Raw genomic sequence first — 7,532 nt, 5'->3', positions numbered from 1 at the left:
GTAACCGTGTATCACAGCTTGTCTGCACATGTGGGGTAGCTGAACATCAGCGCTGGGCTCCGACGAAATGAACCTCGCTTTTTCTGCTCCAAGCCGGGCCATTACCGTGCCCGACGGATGGTGGGGTCTTTCCTCACCCGGCGTGGTCAATACCAAACCGAGGTGCTGCTGGGGATGCTGGGCACGCCGGGGCTGCGGGAGGGAACGGGGCAGGGCCGAAGGGTGTGCTCGGAACAGTGTAGCGCAGGAGCCAGCAGGAGCTCGATAAGCAATTGAGTTACCGAGCTGTGACAGCCACAGGGCGCCGCAAAGAGGGCACGGCGGAGAAAGCGCTCGCGGAGCAGCCACCTGCAGTACCGCATGAAGACCGCGAGGGGGCTCCTGCGTTATGCGGCTGTGCCTCCGCCAGGAGGCGCCATCAGTACAGTGCTACTGCTGCCAATCCCTAGAACAACCGCAAGGGGAGCGCTGCGGTGAGGAGTCCTGTGCAATGGCCGCCAGGGGGCGCGATGTGCTGCAGCGCCGCCGACAGACGGCGCTATCGCGACGGGTGTGTGGTCGGCTCTCTGCTGTCAACTCCGAGAACAACCGCCAGGGGGCGCCGCGCCGGAAGGCGCTGAAGTGCTGCGCAATGACCGCCAGAGGGGGCTCCAGGGGCAGCCGTGCGCGTGGCGAGGCGTCCGCCGCGGGAGCGATGGGGTTGTCGGTGTCCCCGGACCAGGAACGCGCGCTGCGGGGCTCGGCTGCGGCTTCTCGAGGGCCGGAATTGGGAGGCCGAGGGGGTGGGAACGCTCTCCAGCGAGTCCGATGCCAGCGTGGGCCGCTCCTTGCGGCGCGGGCAGCTGCGCTCTGTGCTCAGCGTGCGGACGGGCTTTCGGGCACTGGCCGGGGAGGGACAGGGCCTGTCGGGAGTCGAGCCCTCCGGCGCGTGCGAGCGCTCCCTGCACGGGGCGTCTCAGCCTGCGGCTCCCGGAGCAGGGCAACAGGGGTGGTGCTTCCGCAGGCGGTGAATGTGCCCCCAGCAGGGAGAGGGGGATGTCTGGGGGACAAGCCGCGGTCTGGCGCTACGCTGGGGCTGCCCCCCCCCCCCCCCCACCGCAGCCCCGCAGCTGCAGCAGCAGCGTCGGGCAAACCTGGGGAAAGGCGTCCTGATTACTGGGGCTTCGCTTCGCCCCGCTTGGTTCCTGGTCCCAGGCTCACGGGCGCGGGCAGAGCCGCTGCGGAACGACCAGGGGGGCGGGCGGACGCTGAGTCGAGCTGGGACGGGTCAGGGGAGGCTGGCGGGGGCGGGCAGTCGGGTAGGTGAGAAAGGGGAGAGGAGGAGGCAAAGGCTCTGCCCTAGCGCTGGGTTCAGCCCGCCCGTGGTGTCCCCGAGGCTCTCGTTTCACGCGGGAGGCTGCAGTTGGTCCCTGGTACCTCTGGGTGCGGAGAAAAGGGGGGGAGCAGGAGGCAGGTAGCTGCAGGCAGGGTTCAGGTTCAGCCCCTTGGGAGCGGGGTTTGTATTCATTGACGGTTTTGCGGCCTGCGGGAGGGCAACGAGGGAGGGGCGCAGTAATCCCGGCTGCCTTCAGCAGTCTCTGTGCAGCGGGAGACAGAGGACAGATGTCCCTGCAGGGCTCCTCGCCCGTCCGGCCCCTGCGGTGAGCTGGAGAGGGGTATTTTGCACTGAGCTCCCCCAGCATAAGGCCTCTAGCCCCTTGGCTGGCTGTGGGCTGGGGTCTCACATGAGAGCAAGGGTTCGTCTTCCCAGCTGCGCTTCGTGCTTCCGGCTGTGACTCCGGCCGCTTCCTCACGGTGGGTTTTGCAGTGCAGGGGAGCAGCTGAGCGGCAGAAGGGCTGCCCGGCTTGAAATGGGCAGCGCCGGGGAACACCGATACAGGAGGACGAGCCCAGGCAGGGAGCGCAGCCCTGACATGGCAGCACTGGGCGACACCGACACGGGAGAAGATGCCTGGTGAGCGCTCTGCAGCGGGTGGGTGGTTGTGGCGTGCCCTGGAGTGTCTGGCAGGGTCACCCCAGACACACGTGAGCTGAAGAAGCTGTGCCTGGCTGTGGCCAAGGAGGAAAATGTGCCGTTCTGTTGCAGGCAGTTTGGGGCTGGTACCGGTCCTGGGCTGCAGAAAGGTCAGGGCTGTGGCTGAACCTCGTGTCTCTGTTGTGCCTGATTGTTGCTTGGGAGGAAAATGTTGATGCTTGTGGCTTCTGGTTGTCATGTGGGACCAGCTGAGGGAAGCTACCATGACAGAGCTGCCCCAGGGTAGCTTCTCGCCATGCCATCAGCCTGCACCCAGCAATCATTACCATGGTTGCTTCCCTGTGGGCCTCCTGGTTGTTTTGGGTCCCTCCTGAAACCGGCTTGGCTGGGCTCAGCTTTATTTGATGTGTAGCACCGGGCTTGGCTCAACTGTACATGACATCTAGCACTTGGGTTGATTCAGTGTTAGTTGATGTGAAGCAGGATGAGAATTGCAGCCTGTACCTGCCCCGATCCTGCTCCCAGCGAGTGCTGTGACAGCCAGGGTGTCTGGGTGCCTGAAATGCTTCTCACTGAGCAGAGGGTGTTTTGAATGGGGTGCACTTCTTAACTGCTCATTGGGAGATGAATGAGTTTTTCCTGGCTGAGCCCTGAGCTCTGCTGTTGTTTCTCCCTCCCTATCACCTGTGTTGTGCTGGGCAGCCTCTGCTGAAAGCAGTGGGCAAGAGGGAAGGGAAGGGTTGCCTTAGCCCAGGAGGGGGGCAGGCATCTCCCATGGTTTATGTGGGGCCGTGCTGTGCACCCTGGGAGCTCTGATCAACTGCTTTTGCTCCCCTTTTTCAGGTACAGAGGAGACACTGACACTGCCTTGCCTGTGCCTGCCCACTGCAAAAGATCTTGTGGGCACCCCGCTCAGTGGATTCGGAGGAAACTCCAGGAACAAACTTGCCAACAAAGTTTTCAGGCTGACAAGCAGGTATTCTTTATTGCGGCGCCACGGGATAGCTCCTCCTAACGTGTGTCCCTGTATTGCTACACAAGCCGTCCTTATATAGCCTACTGGGCAGACATACATATTCATGAGGCTACGTATGGATTACCTCATTTTCCAGAAAGTTCCCCACATGCGTACAGAATTGTGGTGGTGGTCTCTGAGGGTCGTTTACTTCTTCCAACAATCTTCATCACTTCTGGCAGCCTTTGAAGCATGCACAGTAGATGCTCATGCCAGTTTAATTGGTTCGTTAGCACCAGAGACGTAAGTAGGAGGACAGGAGGATTATTATCAGTTGGTTTAACTGTAGCCCATCCTGGACACCCGCCATTCCCCCTACTCCTTATCCTGTGTCCTGTTCTTCTAGACTGTTTTTCTTAAAACTATGTCAACTATAACGATTTATCGTGTGAGAATTCTCAGTATGTTCTCTAGCTGTACTGTACTTTTTTTTCTATGTATCATGCACCCCAGTAATTTTTCATTGCTATGGTTACAAAGGCATCAAACTTAACATTACTTAAAACTGATTCTGAAGGTTTATATATTCCATTTTGTAATTTTGTGCTCCCCCTTGTCTCTCAGTTCTACCCTTGGAATCAGAATTGGGAGAGACCCTCTGTGCAGAGAGAGGCACTTAGCGTGGATTTAGTCCCTGACAGAAGAGGCTGGGTTTGCTGCTGTTCGGAGCAGCTTGCTGTGGACAGCCATGTACCTGTACACGTGCCTCAGAGTACATGTCCTGTGGACAGACTTGCTACAGTTCAGGGTAATTTTGGCTCTAGCTACAGGATACTAGTCTACTAATACTAGGATACTAATAGTCACTCCTTCCTGTTACAGCTGCAGGTCAGCTCCGTTGACCCTCATGGAGAGCAGATGTTCTGCTCAACCATGCTGTTTGCACAGCCCTGCTGACGGATGTCACAACTCCAGCTAATGGACACTCTAGCTGTAGGGCAGGTCCAGCCACTGGCCCTCTGGATAAGAGATGTTCCTGCTGATGGGCTCTCCAGCGTGTTACTGCTCAGGGTATTTGAAGCCCTGGGTAATTTCCATTCCTGATGCTTGTTTCAGTTTCAGGTAATTTCAGGTCCAGCTTGTGGAAGCTCCAGCTTTGGTTTCAGCTCCAGCCACATGATGCTCTGGCTGCGGGACACTCCAGTTGGTTTTGATTTTGGCTACAAGAGGCTTCTGCTTCATGCAGCTCTGGCTGAGGAAGTTAAGCTGCTTCTTGTTAACAGCCTTGACTTAATAAATACTCCTTCTTGTTACAAGCCAATTAAAGCTCCAGTTAATTGCTGCAATCTGGGCTCTTGGCCAGGTTGTAAATCAATCACTGTCATAACTCGTATATGACTATGAACTGTCATATGTGTACATTGTGTAATATTGAATAACTATTCCAGTGGTTGTACATGCTGTCCTGGGTTCAGCAGTAGCAGTCATTTTTCTCCTTCTTAGTAGCTGGTGCAGTGCTGTGTTTTGGCTTTTGGCCTAGGAACAGAGCAGATAACACTGGTGTTTTTAGTTACCACTCAAATGTTTTAGTCTGGCCAAGGACTTTCTGAGCCTCATGCTCTGCCAGGGAGGAGGGGAGGCCAGGAGGAAGCAGAGACAGGACACCTGACCCAAACTGACCAAAGAGGTATTCCATACCACAGCACATCATGCTCAGGAGGTAACTAAGAGTGACCCGGAAGGGCTAGGTCTCAGGGGGGTTGGAGGAGGTATGGGTCAGTGCTTGGTCAGGCTGGGGTGGGGCGAGTTATCGGTCAGCAGGTGCTGAGGTGTTGTATTCCCTTCCCTTGTTATTTCCCTTATCATTATTATTATTGGTGGTAGCAGCGGTGATTTGTGTTATACCTTAGTTACTAAACTGTTCTTATCTCAGCCGGTAGGAGTTGCATTCTTTTGATTCTCCTCTTCGTCCCTCTGGGAGTAGGGGGAGGGAAAGAAGGGGGAGAGTGAGTGAACGAGCTGCCTGACTGGTTTTAAACCTCAACACATGCCTTGAATACATGCCTTGAATAAAGAGTTGGAGCCCAAACACAGTGTGAAAAGCCCCTTTTCCCCCAGAGGCTATCTCAAATGTTGAATTCGAGCTGGTGCAGGTTGGCTTCCTGGCATTCAGGGACCAATGTGACCAGACACCCTGCTATGAAAGGGATCCATGCAGCTGCCTCCCCGCCTCCCATCAACCCCCACGCCCCTCTGTCTCCCACCCACCTAAAGCTTCCCCACCAGCCTCTGTTTTGGGGGCTGAAATAGGCTGACCAGCTCTGTTTCCAAATCCCCAAAACACAGCATTCGGTTGGTCTTGGTTTCCAAGTCCCTGAAGCACAGGGGTGGGCCTGAATTTTCGGCACTGAAAACACATGACCTAGTCTTTTTCTGAGTTTCAGAAAGGCACTTCTGAATATAGCACTTCGTCTCCCCTTTCCAACCTGAAAAGCAGAGGCCTGCAGTGTGGGGCTTGGTTTTCCCTCGGCTGTGGAAACAGGAGCTCACTAGCATTTTCAAGTATTGAAAACACGTGACTGACTGACTCTTTTTTTCTGAACTTCAGAAACATGGAGTTCTGCTGTGGAGACCCAACACCAGCCCCCAGAGCTTGTTTTCAAGGCCAAAAATGCAGCAGTTTGTTTCAGAAGATGAAAACTCACGATTTGGTCACTATTCTCAACTACAGAAAACACATCAGCCCCTTTCTGAGCTCGAAAACCCTCTCTATGTTTCTAAGCCTCCAAAACACAGCATTCAGTCTCTGTTTTGGAAGGAGTTTGAAACGCTGTTTTCTGACCCCATGTGTGATGTGATGGGAGGTTGGAGGGAGTGTAGCCCGGCCCCAGCTGCAGTTCTGGGGAGTGCTCGGGAGCTGGGGTGAAGGCACCCTCCTTGCAGGGAGGGTCCCATCCTGCGTCTCTGTGGGACAGCATCAGCAGGTGCAGGGGTTCACTTTACTGTGCTTTATTTCACCAGCACCACCGGCCCCACACCTCACAACCCCCGTCTGCCCCAACGGGGCACCGCAGCCTTGCCTGGGCACCCCGGGAGCACAGCCCGGCCGGGCAAGGAAGCGTACAGCCCCTTCCATGGGAACGTACTAGCCTTCTACAGGGGCTCCCCCAAACCCCCACCACAGCCTCCTCCGAGGGGACTCCCCAACGTCCCGCAGGGGGAACCTTCCTCCCCACCCTCTTCCGGGGAGCCCCAGCGGCAGCGGCACCGCAGGAGCCCACCCCCACCCCCCCCGCCCCGGCCTGCCGCTGCCTGACCCACGTTGCCGCGGCGAGCAACCGTGGTCGGGACGGGGCTGCCCCTGCTTCTGCGACCCCGGAGCTGCCCAGCTGCCCCGGGAGCGCCTCTGTCCCATGGGGCTGGAGACAGCGGAGCTCGGACCCCCAGCGGGACTACGGTTCTTGCGGTCCCTCTCTCCTGCCCGGCCTAGAGCTAAACACACACAGATCTACAGTGGCTGCCGCCGCTCTAACCGCCCCACGCAGGCGCCCCGGCCCGGTACCGACCCCCGCCGAGGTTACCCCCACTGGGGCATTGTGTGGGTGCCGCGGCCGGTCCCGCCGCGGTGACCCCAAATGGGTCCCGGACCCATTTAGGAGGTGATCCTGCCCCTCCCCTCTTCTCTGTGGGACCCCACTTGGAACTCTTGTGTGCGTTTCTGGAATGGACATGGAGCTGTCCAACAGCAAGTCCAGAGGAGGACACAAGGGTGATCGGGGGCTGGAGCACCTCCAGTACAAAAAAAAACATGCTGAGAAAGTTGGGACTGTTCAGCCTGGAGAAGAGAAGCTGTGTGGAGACCTCATAGCAGCCTTCCATTATCTGAAGGGGTCCTACAAGGATGCCAGAGAATAACTCTTCAGGGACTGCAGAAACTGCAACAGAAATCAAAGCAATCATCAAGCTAACACTAACAAAAGAAGAAATACAAGCAAACAGACAGACCCAAACCACAATAAACAAAGGTTAAAGGAAAAAAAAAAAACAAAAACAACCCATGTCTCCGCAGGCAGGCACAGACCAAACAAACAAGTCAGTTTTCCTAGTTAGGTTACCCCAGCCTCCTGGGCAGCCCACAGCTGCCTCCATGTTAAGGGCACAGTGGCAGGGCCACCAACAAGGGACTTCTGCAGCAGTCACCAGGAGAGAGGGGCAGGCAGAGCACCTGGCAGAGAGGAGACATGGGAGGTAAGACTCCAGCAGGCAAAGCTGTGAGCTGGACAACTCCATCCTCCCAGACAAGCAAAGGTTTTCCATGAAAAAAAATAGAAGTTTTTTAAAAAAATAGAAACAGAGCATTCTGTCCCTCCAGGAGATGAGGAGGCTGAAGAGCTGCCTCAGTGCCGCAAGCAAATGTCACCTGGTCCTGGGCAAGGAGGTGCCCATGCTGTTTGCTCCACCTGCAGGGATGCCCGTTACTCATGTGTCCCTTGGGGGGACATGAGTCCCCCCGGGGCTGGGGCAGGACACCTACCTGTCCAGGGCAGCGACCCCTGTGGGAGGCTATTGATGGTGAGCAAAGATGAGCACAGAGACCATCTC

This window comes from Pezoporus flaviventris, unplaced genomic scaffold, assembly GCF_033815535.1.
Source record: "Pezoporus flaviventris isolate CSIRO_AGI_PZ_B2104156 unplaced genomic scaffold, CSIRO_AGI_Pfla_v1 ptg000002l, whole genome shotgun sequence".
Taxonomy (NCBI): Eukaryota; Metazoa; Chordata; class Aves; order Psittaciformes; family Psittacidae; genus Pezoporus; species Pezoporus flaviventris.
This window is presented reverse-complemented; position numbering follows the sequence as displayed.